Here is a 20,515-nt window from a genome sequence, read left to right as displayed (position 1 = left end):
TTGGGGATTTTTCCTATTTCCTGAAAACATGTGTCACTGTGTAAACCAAAATATACAATAATTAAATATCAGAGAAGCCTTGTAGAGCACTGTTCAATACAAATGCATTTATTATATATGGAAACCAATGTTGAATAAAAGATTCCCTGCTAACTTCAGTACCAGGAACAAGCTTGTATGCATAGTCAGGATCTCCTGGTGAAGCCATTAGAGATGCAAAGCAAATGACTTATTGACTAATGTTTTAGTGAACAACTGATGAGGCTTGAGGCAAATAATCATGATCATAAAGGTCTTTCACATGAATACAATATTAACACGATATCATTAACAATATTAACGATGACAATTAGTCATCATAAGCTGGATAGACAATCTAATTAAGAAGAGGAGGGTTGGATCCCCAAAGCCATGTATAATGGAAAATATATGCCAATACTGTTCCAGCAATGATTTCATAAGAAATAGAGAAAGACATCATGTTAAAAGCTGGTAGCTTCAATGAAAGCTTTCATTGTTTTGTACAAAGCCTTGTCATGGCCACCATTTTTGTATCGTTGATCCCAGATGGCGGCCTCTGTTTTTTAATTGCAACCTTGTTGGGTCCCACATCTTTTATTCAGCTTTGAGTTTTAAAAAAGCAAAACAAAACTCAATAACAGATGTTAATTATGAGCAAAACATTGAAATGTCCTTACAACACAAATTCAGGAAGGCACTATTTATTTTATTTTATTTTATTTATTTATTTTGTCCAATACACAATGAGGGTTTTAGTGGGTATATATCTATATACACATAGTAAAATACATGATGAAGGTTATAGAGGAGATACTCATAGTAAAATATCTCTAAGAAATAATAGAAAAGAAGGCATAGTAATAGAACATATCAATGAAAGAATAGAAGAAGAGATATAGGAATAGAAGAAAGGTATAGGAGATATAGGAGAGCAATAGGACATAACCAACATTAAAAAAAATAACAGCAAAACTTACAGCGTGATAGAATTCTAGTGTTATCAGAGGTGGTATTTACTTACCTTCCCCACTGATTTGCAAGTGTGAGCCTGCGCACACACTCATTTCATTTGCACATGCCCCTTGCACACATGCGTACATCCTTCCACACTTGTGTTTTTTTCACACACACACTTTTACGTGTAATTTCCACAACTGGTTTGGATGAATCAGTCCAAACCAATAGAGAAAGACATAATTTCTAAGTGTTATCGTCATTTATTCCCCTTGTCTCCCTCGGTTGGCACCTTTATTTAACAATTATTATAAAGTTACTTTATAAAAGAAATTACCATTGTGAAAGACTTCAAGAAGACTATTTTTAAAATGCTTTCTTATTCATTCACAGATAACATGGACTGAATATAGAGGATCATTTGCACGAATATATTTTATCACACCTTGAAAGCGTGTCACCTTTATTTGTATGTAAAATAAATATGACATAATTCTTAGTAAAGGCAAGCTAAGCTTGCTGAAATCAGTGCAACTGAAGGGCTCTGTATCCCTCTGGACTTCTTTTCGACTGTAGGTCATACCCTTGAAAGAAATCAATATGAAGAATTTAAAAAAAAAATCACCTTCCAAATTATACCAGAATGCAATTCCAAGAAGCACTGCTGTTTTGCACTAAGTGGAAAATAAATTTCTACTAGACATTAGTCAATACTTTCCTTGGCTCTAGCTAGCCATATAACATAACATGGTAAATAATGAAAGTTTCCAAATGACAAGAAAGGAAAATTAATTGTTGCCTGTATTATTTAGCTGAAAAACCCATGTGTCTTATGCAGGGAAAAACGTGAAAGGTATGTTGTGTTTAATAGAAGATTCAACGATTCTGTATACATTCCACCATCAAAGCAAGAGTGTTCCAATGCAAACATCCGATTTGAGCAATCACTCTCTTTCTTTATGTTCACCATCTCATCGTATATATGACCATAGGCATTTCCAGAGTGTTGGAGTATATGAAAAATTTAGCCTATCAGAAGTTTGGAAAGGATATATGGATATGGTTCCCATTCAGCAGAATCTGATTTACCCATTAAATAATGCTCCGTTTTGAGTTATGAGACCACACACATGCTGTAAAAAAGGGAAAAGGGTTTACACAAACTGTGTAAACTCAGAAACAGTGCAATTCTGAATCTTGTATTACAAAAGAAAAAAAATGTATTCGTTGTACTGGGTAATATGCATACAAAAATAAGTATCACAAATAAGTGACACTTGCAGACACTTTCTGCTGATTTTTCAAACAATGGAGCCAAGCAGAGCTTATGATTGATAAACTGACAAATGAAATTTATAGAAGCATTCATCTCCCTGGGATTGTACAGGATGCTTAATTTGGGGAGGGAAGTCCTAGAATCCATTTGGTTGCAACATTTGACAACCTGCCTTGACACCTTGCCCATCAACTTGGAAAGGTCAGGCACAAATCAACTTTGTACAGAACACTTTCTGGTCTTTATACATACACAGCAAATGCCATTTCCTGACAGATCCATAACAGCAAAATATCATCACAGCTTGAAATTGTGAGGGCCGTTACAAACTTAGAACTGATGCATATAAAGGAAGTTACTCTCCCCCCACCCCCTTTAAATTACTAAAGTCAATGCCTACATCCACAAAGTGCTTTATTCTTCCTACCCACATTTGATTTTTGGAGCAGTGAGCTAGATTTACATTTAGTAAGGACTAAAAATAGATAATATGATTCTCAATGTATTCAATCAATATGTTTTTGTTTCTGTCACAGTAAGGCGGGGGCATCAAACTTGTGTAATCATGACCATGTTACATGACATATCGGGACTTTCTCCCCCTTCGCTAAACTGGACATGGGCATGGCCATTGCATGATGCATCCAGCCTGCTGGTCTTGAGTGCATCCAGCCTGCTGGTCTTGAGTTTGAAAATTAATTTAAATCTGAAAAGAGTGTATCATTTAGTAACAGCTTTTGGAACTCTCTGAGAGCCAAAGATTTTGGGCATTAGATTGTATGTCATGGATATAGAGGATGGGTGCTTTTATTTATGATCTCATACTGACTCATAGGGTTGTGCAGACCTTCAAACTTCATGTTATTTGAGATTCAGGCAAAGCATCCATTGGAATCAATTATCTAATTAAGGCAAGGCAGCCCTGATACAAGCAGAGTAACTTACCTTCATTAGGCAAAGTGTCTTATTGAGATGATTGGCAGTTGATACAGGCAAACCTTTAATGATTTACTACCAACTTTCTTCTCAGGTTCCTTCCTTTAACAAGCTGGAGTTCAGGAAAAGATACCAAACAATTAATAATGACATCATCTTTAAATTAGGGTCTTTTAAACTATTTTAAATATTAGATTTCTTATATGTTGTTTCACTATTGTTGTTAGCTGCCCCGAGTCTACGGAGAGGGGCAGCATACAAATCTAATAAATGAATGAATGAATGAATGAATGAATGAATGAATGAATGAATAAATAAATAAATAAATAAATAAATAAATCTTTATTGCATATTGGAATAAAGTAATTTAAAGTATTAATTGATCTGGGTGAAACTCAGTGTGAAGTCCTTTCTAATATTGCAAACAATTTAAATCCAGTGGTTTTTCCTTCCTGCGTTTTCTATGATTTAATGGATACCCAAATTTGCATTTCTTAATCTTAGGGCTTAGATGTTAATAGTTGACATTCCACTTTTGGGAAAAATCTTTATCCGTTCGTAGCCCCATGCTGTCACTTTTAGGTGGGGACAGATGTGGGGACATCTCCCCCAGGCCTATACAGTTTATGCATGGTATGTTTGTGTGTATGTTTTGCTTTTTAATAAGGGTTTTTTAGTGACTTTTAATTATTAGATTTGTTATACATTGTTTTATTATTGTTGTGAGCCGCCCCAAGTCTACGGAGAGGAGCGGCATACAAATCTAATTAATAATAATAATAATAATAATAATAATAATAATAATAATAATAATAATATGCTCGGGACCTAGCCATTGCTTTCTCAATAAATGGAGAAGGAAAACTGAAGCTGCCATTAAACATCCACAAGATGTTTTTCTTTCAATAATCATACTTTCAGTTCTAAAAGAGAAATTAGAAAATGCAAAGATGTCTGCTGAGTACATTATTCTCCCAACCCAGGCTATTTTATGCCATATTTTAACACCTTGCTGTCTAATCGTTCTTGCATCTTTTTTTCCCCTAGCCGAGGTTTCTGACATTGTCAATTCATAATGAATTGATCTAAACCACTATCATACTGAATCTTACGAATTACAAACCCAGTCTTTGAGAAAGCGCATTTATTTGGGAGAAGAATTACTCTGCATCCCTCATCCATTATAATAGACAATGAATCAACATGGAATGCCTAGTTCCATTAGAATCGGAATGCAATTCCTTTAGTCTCTTGGTGTACAATTTCTCATGCAATGATTTCCTCACCTCCCGGAATAGATCTGCAATATGAAGCTAATGTCTTGGTGAGTGCAATTCTTTCATCCTCGGCTAATAATTACTTCCTCTCCTGCCAAAGAAGTGATCTTCCTCAGATGATCCTGCTGAATGCTAATTAGGCCTCGCTATCCAGACTTCAAATGTTAAGGCAGCCTGCAGAATCCATTTCTTATATCTGCAGTTATTCCTTTATTAATATGTTCATTTTATCAATACTTGCAATCAATATTAATCATGTTCTTGTGAAAGACAATTGAACAATGGATTCAGGCCATAGGAGGCATGTTGACTGCCAATAATCCAAGAGAGGACTGATCTTTAGGCGTCATTTAAATTTCGTTGTACGGGTATACTGTGTATATACGTACAATTACAATAAAGTATGCATGTATGCATGTATGCATGTATGCATGTTGTTGTGGTTCAGCCTGGGACCCCTCCGGGAATGGCTGATTTGCTGTCGGTGTCCAGCTCAGAGGCTGAGGACCAGGAGGGGCAGACTGACGAAGAAGCTGAATCCCAGGCTGAAGATGAAGGACAGCCAGAGTTCCACCAGGGGGAGCTCTCCCCAGCAAGCAGCCTGGATTCCCTGGGGGAAGATGCTAGTGACTTCATAGATATGCGACAGAGGAGAGCTAACGAGAGAAGAACGCAGTTGGCTAGGTATTACCAGCATTAGTGGTTGCAGCTGGGTTTGGGTGTGGTGCTCTTGGGAAAGGATAAAAGGTGGCCCCACCCTTCCTGGCTTGTGGAGTTTTATCTTGGAGATTCGTGAGACCTGTCTGTGAACTTTGGTGGCTACAATCCTGGTTTGTGCCTTGGACTCTTGAAACCTTGGGGGGGGGGGGTGCCAGCAAGAAGCTTTTGGAATTGACTGGACATCAGGACCCTGTTGTAAAGTATTGTAACCTGTCTGCTGTGAAGACAGGTCTTCCTTTATGCTTATTTTTTCCTGCTATAAATTACTTTTGGATTTTACCAGAGTGTCTGGCTGTTTTTTCAGTGGGTGTGGAGGTCTGGGAAAACCCAGACAGAACAGAATAAAACTCCACCAACCACCAGACACCTGGTGCTCCTTTTGGAGGGGTGGTTTGGTTGTTTTGTTCCTTGCTCTTTGTTGCCTGTTTTTGCCTGTCACCATGGATGTTTCTGCAGCTGACATGCAGGCTGTATTTGCAGAATTGAGAGGGGACATTGCTAACTTGACTCAGACAGTTTTGTTATTACAACGTCAAGTGGAGGTTTTGTCCCAGGCGGCCCCACCCCAGGCGGCACCTGTGGTACCACCTCCAGCACCTTTGCCCAGAAGGAAATGCTTTGTGGCGATGCCGGAAAAGTTCTGGGGGGACCGGCGGCTGTTTTCTGCGTTCCAGAGCCAGGTGCAGCTTTTTATCAACGCGCAGATGATGCACTTCCCAGGGGATGACCACAAGGTGGCGTTTCTGTGCAGTTTATTGGCTGGCCCTGCAGCGTCGTGGGTGGCACCTTACCTGGCCCGGGATGATCCGCTACTCCAGGACTACAATGCTTTTTGTGACTTTATGCGTCACCAATTTGCGGACCCGGTGCAGGAACAAACGGCCACGCGGGCGCTGAAGCAATTACGCCAGGGTTCGCGCCCCCTGGTGGACTATATGGCTGACTTTAGGTCTCTGGCCGGGCAAGTCCAGTGGAATGAGGCTGCCCTGATCGAGGCCTTCCAGGATGGACTATCCGACACGATGTTGGACGCATTAGTGCATGAGGTGCTGCCCGGCACGTTGGACGGTTTGGAGCGGCATTGCTTGGCAATAGAGGCCAGGCTGTTGGCCAGGGAAGTCCGTCGAGCGGGACGGTCCAACCCCCGTGCATCAGGCGTCCCGCCGACACCTGTTTCGCGGCGGGGGTTGTCAACCGTAAGCACCCCGGCTCCGGTCCCTGCGCCCCGACGTTTTTCACCAGCGCTGCCTCCACGCTTGATGGATCGTGTTGCTGCCGGGGAGCCGATGGACGTAAGTTACGCCCGACCCCGACAGACCCCGGAGGAACGAGGGCGTCGGCGGGCAGCTGGATTGTGCTTCTATTGTGGGGCCCCGGGACATTTTGCTGTGGTTTGTCCCCACAAGAGGCGGAGCACCGTGGCTGCCGTCGTTCCCGTACCCTACAGCCCTCCCGTGCTTCCCATGGCGTCCCCTGTGCAGTTACAGGAGACAACCCCTAGTGTCCCTGTTCCTGCCCTGAACTCTCCGATGGCGGGGTCTTCGTCTGGCTGTCCTCCGTCGCCAGAACGATCGGGAAACGAGGGGGGCCCGGCTTGGTGGCAACACTAGGTCGGGCGGGGATCCCACTTTCGTCTGACTCCACGACTCCCGAATTCGGACCGTCTCGACACCTGACACTTGCGGTGACCTTGCATATCGCGCAACGGACTCGGACTTACCCCGCGTTGGCCCTCGTGGATTCGGGGGCGACGACGAACTTCTTAGACGAAGCCTTTGCCCAACGTCATTCCTTGCCCCTTTGTCCTGTTACCCCGCCATTAACTGTGGAGACTATCGATGGGCGGGTTTTGTTGGCTGGTCCCATCCGTTTCCAGACCCTGCCGGTGCGGATGTGCATCGGAACTCATGAGGAGGCCCTACAGTTTTATGTTACCAAGGGGCTTCATTTTCCCCTCGTGTTGGGGTTGTCATGGCTGCGTGCACATGACCCACAGGTGGTGTGGTCTCAGAACTTGGTCACCTTCTCTAGTTTGCAGTGCGTGGACCATCACCGACATGTGTGCGCAGCCCACGGCCCAGTAGTTCCCGCGATTCAATTACCCCATTGCCTCGAGGAATTCGCCGATGTGTTCAACGAAAAGGAGGCGGATCGGCTACCACCACATCGGACGTATGACTGTGCCATTGACCTGCTCCCTGACGCCAAGCTCCCGGCTGGTCGTTTGTACTCCATGTCCGAGCCGGAGCTTGTGGCGCTCAAGGAGTTTGTGGAAAAGAATCTGGCCAAGGGATTTATTCGGCCATCCAAGTCCCCTTTGTCTGCCCCTGTTTTGTTCGTGAAAAAGAAAACAGGCGATCTGCGCCTCTGCTGTGACTATCGCCGCCTTAATGCCATCACAGTGCGGAATAGGTACCCCTTGCCCTTGATCCCTGAACTCATGGACCGGTTGCGGACGGCAACGGTATTCACCAAAATCGATTTGCGCAGTGCGTATAATTTGGTCCGGATGCGGGCCGAGGATGAGTGGAAGACAGCGTTTGGCACGCGTTACGGCCACTTTGAATATACAGTGATGCCATTTGGCCTCACCAACGCCCCGGCCGTGTTCCAACATCTGATGAACGACGTGTTCCGGGACATGTTGGACCATTTTGTGGTGATTTACCTTGATGACATTTTAGTGTATTCCCCGAACCATGCCTTGCATTTGACCCATTTGCGCCGGGTCCTGCTCCGCTTGCGGGAGCAGCAGTTGTATGCCAAGCTGGAGAAGTGCCAATTCTTCCAGACTACCGTCGAATTCCTGGGGCACATTTTATCTCCAGGTGGCATTTCCATGGACCCGAACAAAGTGGCCGCACTTCAGTCTTGGCAACCTCCACGACGGGGGAAAGACGTACAACGTCTTTTGGGGTTTGCAAACTACTATCGGGCTTTTGTTCTGGGGTATGCCACGTTAACCACGCCCTTGACTCGGTTGTTACAAAAACAAGTCCCATTTGGTTGGGGGGAGGCGGAACAGCGGGCTTTTGATGCCCTGAAAGCGGCGTTCATGGCGGAACCGCTTCTGCGCCATCCTGATCCCGCTCAGCCGTTTGTGTTAGAAACCGACGCTTCAGATGTAGCGGTTGGCGCAGTGCTTCTCCAAGCCCAGCGGCCCGGTGACATGTTGTTTCCGTGTGCCTACTTCTCCCGGAAGCTGTCTCCCTCGGAAAGGAACTATACTATTTGGGAGAAGGAACTTTTAGCGGTGAAGGCCGCCTTTGAGCATTGGCGGCATTACCTGGAGGGGGCCCGTCATCAAATCGAGGTACGGATGGATCACCGGAACCTGGAGTATTTGCAGACGGCCTGGAAATTAAACCAGAGACAGATCCGCTGGTCTTTCTTTTTCGCGCGGTTCAATTTCCGCATCAGGTACACTCCCAGTGCCCAGAACCCCCGAGCGGATGCCTTGTCGCGCAAGCCAGAATACACGCACCCGAAAGAGCTGGCTCCTCTGCAGACAGTGTTACCCCCTGCAGCGTTGGCTGCCACTCAGGACCCAGTGGACTTGCGTCACCGTTTACGGGAGGCGCAGCGTGGGGATGGGTTTGTAGCACAGAGAGTGCGGGAGTTAACACCCAATTCCCCATGGACGTTTCAAGACGGGCTGCTTCGGTACCGGGGGCAACTGTATGTTCCCGCCGGCCCAGTGAGAGGGTTGATTATGACCCAATGTCATGACTGTCCAGTGGCGGGGCATTTTGGGCTGTTTAAAACATTGGAGCTAGTCTCTCGGACATTCTGGTGGCCACGCCTCCAAGATGATGTGCGTTCCTATGTGGCCACCTGTGTCCAGTGTCGTACGGCCAAGGGGGTGACTGGAGCCCCACCGGGATTACTGCAACCTTTGCCCACGCCTGAGAGACCCTGGGGTGCCGTGTCCATTGACTTTGTCACTCATTTGCCTTCCTCTGCTCGCTTCACGGTAGTCATGGTGGTGATGGACATGCTCACCAAGATGGTGCATTTTGTCCCTTGCACTAGGGTGCCCACTGCCCAACTCACGGCTCAAATGTTTATTAGTCACGTGTTTCGGTTACATGGGCTTCCGGATCGAGTGGTCTCTGATAGGGGCACACAGTTCACAGCCCGGTTTTGGCGGGAATTGATGTCGGCCCTGAATGTGTCCGTGTGCCTCGCCTCGACGCAGCACCCCCAGACCGATGGCGGTACAGAAAAAGTGATCGGGATATTGGAACAATACCTGCGGTGTGTCGTGGCGGATCGCCAGACGGATTGGTCCCGGTTTATCCCTGTCGCGGAGTTCGCGTTCAACAATTCCCGTCACTCATCGACCCGGCTCACGCCCTTTTTCGCAAACTATGGATTTCACCCTCGCTTCTTTCCCTTGACCCTCCTAGATTCCCCGGTGCCTGCTGCTGAGGACTTTCTCTCAGAGCTGCAGGCGGTTCACGAGATGGTGAAGAGATACCTGAATAAAGCCAAGGAGGACTACAAGAGGGTGGCTGATCGCTCCAGGCGGGATGTGCCCCCCTTGGTGGTGGTGGATCAGGTGTGGTTGTCCACAAAATATGTAGCCTCTGAACTACCCCGGCACAAACTAGATCCCCGGTTCCTGGGTCCTTTTCCCGTTGAGCGGGTGATTAATCCGGTGGCTTACCGACTCACCCTGCCGGACAATTTGCGGGTTCACCCTGTGTTTCACCGTTCGCTGCTAGTCCCTGTCCCTCCCGATTGTCCGCTCCGTCCCAATGTTCCCGTGTTTCCTGCCCCGTGTGTTCGTGATCACCTCCCTGAAGCTATGGTACATGACATTGTGGATTCCCGTTGGGTGGATGGGTGTTTCCAGTACAAGGTGCAATGGGTAGAGGGGGATCCGGATGATTGCTCCTGGGTGGAAGCGGCGTTGTTGGACGCTCCCGATCTTCTTCGGGCTTTTCACGCCCAGTTCCCTCAGAAACCGCGTCCTCTCCGCTGGCAGGTGGGGAGGGGCCTTCCGCGGGGGGATGGTGTTGTGGTTCAGCCTGGGACCCCTCCGGGAATGGCTGATTTGCTGTCGGTGTCCAGCTCAGAGGCTGAGGACCAGGAGGGGCAGACTGACGAAGAAGCTGAATCCCAGGCTGAAGATGAAGGACAGCCAGAGTTCCACCAGGGGGAGCTCTCCCCAGCAAGCAGCCTGGATTCCCTGGGGGAAGATGCTAGTGACTTCATAGATATGCGACAGAGGAGAGCTAACGAGAGAAGAACGCAGTTGGCTAGGTATTACCAGCATTAGTGGTTGCAGCTGGGTTTGGGTGTGGTGCTCTTGGGAAAGGATAAAAGGTGGCCCCACCCTTCCTGGCTTGTGGAGTTTTATCTTGGAGATTCGTGAGACCTGTCTGTGAACTTTGGTGGCTACAATCCTGGTTTGTGCCTTGGACTCTTGAAACCTTGGGGGGGGGGGGTGCCAGCAAGAAGCTTTTGGAATTGACTGGACATCAGGACCCTGTTGTAAAGTATTGTAACCTGTCTGCTGTGAAGACAGGTCTTCCTTTATGCTTATTTTTTCCTGCTATAAATTACTTTTGGATTTTACCAGAGTGTCTGGCTGTTTTTTCAGTGGGTGTGGAGGTCTGGGAAAACCCAGACAGAACACATGTATGCATGTATGCATGTATGCATGTATGCATGCATGCATGTATTTATATATTTATATATTTATATATTATTTATTTATTTATTTATTTATTTATTTATTTATTTATTTATTTATTTATTTATTTATTTATTTATTTATTTATTTATTTATTTATTTATTTATTTAGCATATTCTTCTATTTGATTATTCAGTATCTTTCTGCATGTGGGTTGGAAATTATTTTTATGCTTATTTTAAGGCTATACCTAGAATTAAATCTGTTTATTAATTAACTTCACATGAAATTCTTAATTTTCATGTAATTTACCAGTCATCAGCATTTTAATCTAATTTTAGATTGCATGTTTTATTAAACGCATATATATATTGTCCTTTTGAGTTATTAGAGTTTAGTGTACCAGTGCTATAGCATAATATCCAATTGCTTCTTCACAGTAAACCTTTGAAATAATCTGGGCTGAAAATCATCAAACAATTTTCTGGACAAAGGACCCAATACAAATCTTTATCAAGAAACTAGGTTACGAGTGCAGAAAGCAATCATTTGTGTGTGTACATTACAGTACTACATAAAATGTAGTGAGCTTTTACTCTAATACTAATAATAGCACACAATATTTTCATAAACATAAACAATTCTAAAAATCAAATCCCAAAATTAAAGTTTGATTTATTTCAATGTCAAGCAAAAAAAAATTCCAAAAGTGGTTTTTAGATATAAACAAAACTATATAAAGTATTTTCTTTAATCACAATAGTCTACTTTGTGATCGCTGCCAACTTGTATAGCTGCCAATCTGTATAGTCTGGAGGACAGAAGGATAAGATGGGACATGATTGAAACATTTAAATATGTCAAAGGGTTAAATAAGGTTCAGGAGGGAAGTGTTTTTAATAGGAAAGTGAACACAAGAACAAGGGGACACAATCTGAAGTTAGTTGGAGGAAAGATCAAAAGCAACATGAGAAAATATTATTTTACTGAAATAGTAGTAGATCCTTGGAACAAACTTCCAGCAGACGTGGTTGCTAAATCCATAGTAACTGAATTTAAACATGCCTGGGATAAACATCGATCCATCCTAAGATAAAATACAAAAAATAGTATAAGGGCAGACTAGATGGACCATGAAGTCTTTTTCTGCCGTCAGTCTTCTATGTTTCTATGTTTCATAAATTTCACCATCCATTCTTCCATTGAGGGAATCTGCAAAATCCTCCCATTCTGTGCATACAAATGTCTTGCTTGATTATCATTAATTATACATTTAATACCAAGAAAGTTTTGAATGAAATTATATATCTGATCACATCATTTCTTAGCTTTCTTACATGTCATCAAAGATGATGAAAAGTATCTTCAGACTGGTTGCATTTCCAATGTAGATTTGACACATCCTTATATCAATTTATTACGTGTAAAATACCAATTATACACCATCATATTAAAAAAAATCTCTTTCCCAGATAAAGGAAAACAATTCAGATTAAAATGAAGCTTCAGTCATCCTCACTTGGGAATGAGCCCAGTTTCATGGTCCTTGGAAACATCAGCAAAGTGGGGGGGGGGGCATCCAGATGTTAGGGGCCAACAAATCCCAGAGAGCAGTTCCTCAATCAGACCTGATACCTGTAGGTTTTCATAGGCAGTGAATCACACCCAGAAGCAAAGGACCAATCAGTGCAGCTTGCAAAGAAGAAGTATCACATGGACATACAAAGTCATATAATGCAAGTCATGTCCCATTTGTGGAGTTTACCGCAGAAGATCCCAGCTAGGCATATCTGCACATGGATAAAGGGTAGGGAACATTGCTCTTCTATGACATGTGGACTTCAACTCCCAGAATTCCTGAGTTAGCATGATTGGCTCAGGAATTCTGCAAGTTGAGGTCCACAAGTCATAAAAGAGCCAACGTTCCCTATCCCTGGATTAGACTCTTTTCCAGATTTCAGAATCTAGGATCCTGAATAACCAATATTTGAAAGTCCCTGAAGCTTGAAGCACATACACTGTCTCAATGAATTACAGCAAGCTGATCATACCCATCCCAGCTATGCCCACTCCCTGACCCCCAAGGTTAAACACAACCCTGATGCTGCCCTCAATTAAAATTGAGTTTGACATCCCTGCTCTACAAAATCAGCAGCTCTTTTTTGGGAGGCAAGCTTCTACTAACTAGTTCTGCCTTGGAGGAGAGGTTTATAAAGCTTTCACTGAAGTCACTGGACTTCCGGTAGGCATGTTGGGCTGGGAAAAATGAAAAATTGCCAAACGGGACAACCAGAAGTTTGGAAACAAACTTCCAGTCGGGTCTTGGGCCATTTTTCACCATCCTCGGGTCTTAGGAGGCTTTCCTGAATTCTGGGGATGGCAAAAAACAGCCAAAAAGAAGGCAGAAAATCAGATGGCCAGCATGCACATGTGCACTGGAACTGACATAGGACAACTCCTCATGTGCCCTCAAATATGGCTCTGCATGCCACCTGTGGAACACAGTCCACAGATTCACCATCACTCTCCTAGGAGCTTTTTCTCCAAAACTGTATATTAGCTATATAGTTCTGTATTGAAATTGTCCTTCAATTCTTAAAAAAAAAAAAATCATTCCAAGAAAGAGTCATTAATTTTTTATTTTTGGTCCATTCTGAGAATGCTTTAGAATTTATTCTGGTGCTATTTTACTTTAACATCGAAAGAAAACCAAACTTGATGTGCTGTTGTTTTTTTCAATTACACAACTTTGTATTGCTCTGAAAGTTTTTTGAGTGCCTACACTTCCTAATTTTTCCTAGAACTCCCAAGGAGAGGGAGTTTTCCTTGGACTTTGAAACACAAAGAGCTTGGGCAGCAATAAAGGGCAAATTTGCAGCCTAGAGCATTTCAGACAGAAAAACAAACATCTTGTTTTATATAAAATTGAATATATTTGTTAAATGGATTCTGAATAACATTATTTATTTTAAATATTTTATTATTATTTTTAATTTAAATATACATACACATAACAAACGAAACAAAACATAGAGAAAAAAATAGATAAAACATACTTTTGGGATATTTACATCCCCATCTAATAACATTCGTTATGTACAATTTTAATATTTAATAAAAATGTTTAAAATAAAAGTTATTATTTTATTTAATAAAATACAGTGTACAGTTTGCTGTTAGTTGTCCTACTTTTAATGATATTTTAAAAAAACCTATTTTACTAGCAGAATGTGTGCCAGAAGCAAGGAGACCATACTGTAGTTATTGGTCAATAATAGGAAAATCTCTTATAAAGGAATATTTTTGTTAAGTATGCTATTCACTACAAATGTGAGTTAGATATTCATGAGGTAATGGAGAAACAATATGTAGCTATTTGGAGGATTTTAAAAATTTAGGAAGGAGAATTAACGTAAGTGGAGGAACAAGTAATAATCGTTTGCTAGGGAAAAGAAAATGTGTGTTACTGGTGAACAAGGAAAATTGAGAATAGAACAGAATAGAATAGAATAGAATAGAATAGAATAGAATAGAATAGAATAGACTGGACACACAAGGAATTTGTCTTTGGTGCATAGACTCTCAGTATAACCTAAAAAAAATGTATATTTTAAAAGGCAAAATTAAAGAGCACCAAATAAAAGCCCAATGTTATAAGATAATTAAAAATTATCATAGCATTCCTTTAACTTTGCATGATACCCAGAGTTGTGTGGATGAAAATATGAATCGTTTTATTGCACATATTAGACAAATCTGATTTTTTTTAAAAATAATGGCTTTATAAGCTTTTGTGAAAAATTTCATAGATCAAGTCTAAATCATTCAGTATCTTTTAATGTACAGTTTCTTTGCTCTAACCTTCTCTTTATTTAGTTGACTTAATGTATGTTGCTTAAGGATTTTTTAAAAAATATTAATTTAATTTGCAGTGTAAATTTCTACTATGCGGGCATTTAAACTTCAAATTTCACCTATGTAAGCTCTTTTTTTAAGGGTGTTGCTGCCACTGTTGGTAAGCGATTTTCAATAGTAGCGGTCCTTTTTTTGTTTGCCATGTTTTAGATATGAAAGGGAAATGTGGCTGGAATGTTGGAACATTTCACATATAATGGAACATTTAACATGTTACCATTGTTATCCCAACGATGCTTTTTCTCCAGGTGAAGAAAAAGAAAGAATAGTTTGATCAAATGAATTTAATTTAATTTCATATGCTCCCCCTGGAATTAGTTTAGAATACATAGTATTCACCAGCTGGTAGTACCACAGAGTGATGCAATTGTTTGGAATTTCTTTACTGTTATTCTAATTTTCAGATAGTCATGTTCTTTTATACTTTAGGCATCTACATTCTCAAAAGGAAATCACTACTTACTAGACTTTAATTTACTTATTCAAAAAACTAATATGTGTGCCTACATTAGATAAAGCTAATCAAATCTATTATGGGTTTTAATATATCCTCTTAATTGCACACACTGATAAAAAAATACAACCCATGCTCCTTTAGTGTCATTTAATGAAATTAAACAAATCAATCAGAAGAGTTCTTTTTCAGCCTTATAATAGCATTGCAGAATGTAAGATTTTTATTCTAAACCACAAAAGGAGAAAACAAGAAGTTTATCATTGTTGGAATTGCAAATATAGTTATACGCAGTATAGACTTATCATACAATATTTCACAAAACATCTCCTTGGGTAGAGGATGGAAATGAAACTATTTTCTTATGATTATGAGATTAGCTACTGAGAATGTTTACAATATTGACAATATCTTACTTCATAAATCTATATTATCTAGTCCTTCTGGAAAATCATTACACAGATCCGTTTAGAAGTTAGAAGGGAACTAATGATAGAGGAAAAGTTGAAACTGTAGCATCTTAATTCAATAGGGAAAATAGACATGCATTATTCCATCTGATGCCCCCATTAAATGAAATATTATGTTGCAATCATTTTGATAAGCACAATTTTCAATAAGCTTCTTTCCAGCACATATTATTTTAGCATTGAAGTTTAGAACTAAACACTTAGGGACTTGACATGGTATTGAGCAAGTTTTAGATAACACAATCTCAGCTTATAGGTTTTTATAAACTTTATAAAAACCAGTATATGTATTATAAGAGAAAAGTTTAAGCTGCAGACAAGACACATTTCCCACCAACAAAATAGATTAATAAAAAATCTACCGTCAGTGGAGAGAATGCTGGGAACATGACCAATAAGTTAATCAGGAGGACTTATTTCTTTTTAATTGTATAGTTCCAGCTGGCACAAGGTGTGATTGGAGAATAGTTGAATTGTTCATAGGCATCTGTCTTTATATTCACTTCAAAAATATGAATCTGGATATAAGACAGTATCTATAATTTTTGTCATTTTTATATCTTTCCCAATTAAGGTATTGTTGGAAAATCAGGTAATGCGACTTCCCCATCACTTTTTTTTTAAAAAAAGAAACCAATTTTATAGACACATTTAAAATAGAAGAGAATAATATTCTGGCAATATATCAATAGGCACAGCTGGAAAGCAGATGTTCAATCAAGTGCTTTCAGTGTTTAGGGAAAACTATTAAAACTTTAACTACCTCAAATGAGAAATGTTGACAATTTATTGTACTTTTCCTTTTTTCATTTCTGCCCACCCCTTTCTCTCTTTTTAAAGTTGAATTCTCCAATCTACTTTATTGTTTAAATTGATTATGTTGGAAATGTTACTGCTATAGACTAAGGTTGTTGTTTTTTAGCAGAGTAATGCCAATGACCACCATCAGTCACAATTAGCCAATGACATTTGAATTGTTTACTATACAGTTAAATGGGCTAATAAATGTGTATCAACCAATAAAATGTAGCATTTAGTACTGGCATAGGTATTTGATTTTGGCTTTATACATTTCTCATGGGACACTTTTAAAGAGACCCTGATGATTACAGGAGACATATAAAATTAAGGTTTATAAGGTATTTGCAATTGTCCAGCTTATGCCTCTTAGAAGCTGTGTGGCCCATGCACTCATTTCAATTTTCAGGATGTATGTAAAAGTGGGACTGGCAACTCCTGTCTGGGTGTGTTTTTCATTTGCCTTATGAATAGTGACAAAAAAGTAATTGGTTTCCTTGCCAAATCTGCTGATTTGATTTGGAAACAGTACTAATGGTTTGGATGGGAGACAACTGGATCAAATTTATAATGAAATCTGGAAGTAAAATTGAAGTTAAACTTATCTCCTCTAAACAAGGGAAAACTGAAGAAAGGTGAAGCCTGAAATTAAAGCTAAGTTATAATATCAAAGTACAGTGGTACCTCTACATAACGCCTCTACTTACGAACTTTTCTAAATAAGAACTGGGTGTTCAATATTTTTTTGCCTTTTCTCAAGAGCCATTTTCCACTTACAAACCCGAGCCTCCGAAACTGTAACCGGAAAAGGCAGGGAGAAGCCTCCATGGGGCCTCTCTAGGAATCTCCTGGGAGGAAACAGGGCCTCTACCCTTCCTGTGGTTTCTGCAATCGCACACATTATTTGCTTTTACATTGATTCCTATGGCAAAAATTGCTTCTTCTTACAAACTTTTCTACTTAAGAACCTGGTCTCGGAACGAATTAAATTTGTAAGTAGAGGTACCACTGTATGTGAGTTACTCTATGAAAGTACAACCAGATGCACAGGTATCGAATAGGTGGTACCTAACTCAATAGCACAACTGTGAGAGGGATCTATGAGTCCTGGTGGACAACCACTTAAAGTGCCCTAAGTGCTCTGCTAACAAACACAGGCTCCCAAGCTCCATTTTGGGCTGTGATGGCATCCTGCAACCCTCTAGCAGCAAAAACAGAGCTTAGGGGATCCACACATGGCCCTTGCGAGCTGCATTTTCATATGGGATGGCATCTTACAAGCTTCTGCCAGAGAAAATGGAGCTTCTGAGAGGAGCCCTCTCGAGGTCCATTCACTGTTTCCAGTGAAGGCTCACGGGCCAGATCTAAAAACCCCATAGGCCAGTCCCAGTCCCTAGGCCTTGAATTTGCCATCCTTGCTCTATAAAGAGTACAGAGAAGAGCAACAAAGATGATTAGGGAATTGGAGGCTAAAACATATAAAAAACAGTTGCTGGAATTGGGTATATCTAGTTTAATGAAAAGAAGGGCTAGGGGTTACATGATAGCAGCCTTCCAATATCTGAGACATTGCCTCTCTGGCAGGGATTTCTTTCATAAATGAACTTCTCTGTAAGGAGTCAGGCTATTCTCCAAAGCACCTGAGTGTAGGACAAGAAGCAATGAATAGAAACCAATCAAGGGGAGAGTCAACCTAAAAATAAGGAGAAATTTCCTGAGAGTTAGAGCAATTAATCAGTGGAACAAATCCCCTTTAGAAGTTGTTAGTGCTCCATTGCACGAAATTTTCAAGAAAAGATTGGGCAACCATTTGTCTGGGATGGTATAAGGTTGTGATGGCAAACCTATGGCAGGTGTGCCACAAGTGGCATGTGGAGCCCATATCAGTGAGCATGCAAGCTCAGGCCTGGCATGCATGTGCATGCTGGCCAGCTGATTTTTAGGACCGTTGGACCCTCTGGGAGTTGGGAAACAGCCATTTTCAGCCTCTGTGGGGTGGGTGGGGAAGGCCTCTTTTTTGCTCTCCGCAATCTCCAGAGCCTTTCCAGGAGCCTGGGGTGGGCAAAAATGGCCTTCCCCAACCTCTCCCGAGGTCCTCCAGAAGCTGAAAATGTTCCATTTGCCAACTTCCATTTGAAGTGGAAGTTCTGGTTTTCTGTTGTCCCCAGGCTTCAGAGCTTTTCTAGGACCTGGGGAGGGTAAAAAATTAGTTAACCCCCTGAGACCCTCTGGAGGCCAGAAATGATCCTTTTCCCAACTTAAAATGGGCCATTTCTGGCCTCTGCAGGGTGTCCGGGGGGTGGGGAAGGCTGTTTTCACCCTCACCAGGCTCCTAGAAGGGCTTTGGAGCTCAGGCAGAGCAAACAAATGTGCCTTACAGTTCAATCAAAACATAACAAATGAGCCATTTTTCTGCCTCTGGAGGGTCTCCGGCATGCGATGGGGTGGGGAGGGTCATTTCCGCCCTCCCCAAGCTCCTAGAAAGACTCTGACACCTGGGGAGAGCGAAAAATGGGTGTGCCATCATGTGCTGGGATTGGGTGGGGTCATGCATACTTATGTGGGGGATGCATGGAATTTTGGGTGTGGGCATGTTCACCCCTGCCTTCCCTCTTTTGGCATGTGAACCCAAAAAGTTTGCCATCACTGGTATAAGTAGTCTTGCCTTGGGCAGAGATCTGAATTAGAAGACTTCCAAGATCTCTTCCAGCTCTGTATTTATTTGTTATCAGGAAATATTAAGATATTGAAAGGCAAAGTTATGAACATAACCTATACATGTGAAGTAAATTTAAGGTGCCAATATATGCATGCATATTCAAATATTAAGTCTCAATTGGATCTATGATACCTATCCCTCAAACTGTGCACAGGATTGCAGCCTTCAGTGATATAAATATCAGAAAAAAATATCTACTTCCATTCACCTTCCACTAAAATTGGTGCACTTTTAAACATTTTATTTTAGGTGTATCATTCCATCATTTGTCTTTATTTATTTAAATTATGATTTGGCCAAATTTGAGTACTTGGAAGAAAATAAAAATCAAGTGCTCAACTTTATCTTTGAAGTTAATTATGTTTTAAAAATATTTAATTTTGAAAAATATAAGTAACCTATATTTCTTTATTTATATGTCAGCCAGACTACTTCTACACTGTATGGCACCATAGGATTAATGTAATTAATTAATGAAAACAGAATACATTCCAAAAAAACTTTTCATGTGAAAAATAATTTTATATTCCTTGTGATTCAGGAGAAACCCTAAATTCTGAAAACTGACTGTAAGGCAAAAATGTCCCTACATGGAAAAACATCCATTCTCTGAACTTCCTGACACAGAAAGAGATTTCAATTTTTCCCCTATATGATAGAGTATTATGATTTATATGAATCATGGTAGATAACATCACAATATCTCCACTCAGACATAATGAAATTGTAGCTATTAAGTAGGCCAGTGATGGCGAACCTTTTTCCCCTCAGGTGCCGAAAGAGTATGCGTGCGCACTGTTGTGCATACACGAGTGCCCACACCCATAATTAAATGCCTGGGGAGGGCAGAAACATCTTCCCCCGCCCTCCAGACGTCCTCTGGAGGCTGGAAAACACCTGTTTCCCAACTTCTGGTGGGCCCAGTTGTCTCATGTTTCATCTTTCCCAAGCTCCAAAGACTTCTCCGAAGCCGGGGGGGTAAAAGCGCCCTCCCCATCCCACCCAGAGGCTCTCTGGAAGCAAAAAATGCCCTCCCAGAGCCTCTGTGCAAGCCAAAAATCAGCTGGCCAGCTCACACAAGAACATTGGAGCCAAGCTAGGGCAACGGCTCATGTGCCAGCAAATGTGGCTCCGGGTACCACCTGTGGCACTTGTGCCATAGGTTCGCCATCACTGAAGTAGGCTATCCAGATAAGTCCCTTTGCCCTGAAAGCAAAAGTCACCACAGATTCCTTCCTCTAGAACAAGAATCTCCAACCCCCGGGCTACTACTGGGTTCTTTGCTATTCGGAACCAAAGAGCAAAACTGGTGGGTCACTGCATGCACATCCTT

The sequence above is a fragment of the Erythrolamprus reginae genome, chromosome 1, assembly GCF_031021105.1.
Source record: "Erythrolamprus reginae isolate rEryReg1 chromosome 1, rEryReg1.hap1, whole genome shotgun sequence".
Classification (NCBI taxonomy): Eukaryota; Metazoa; Chordata; class Lepidosauria; order Squamata; family Dipsadidae; genus Erythrolamprus; species Erythrolamprus reginae.
Note: the sequence above shows the minus strand (reverse complement) of the source record.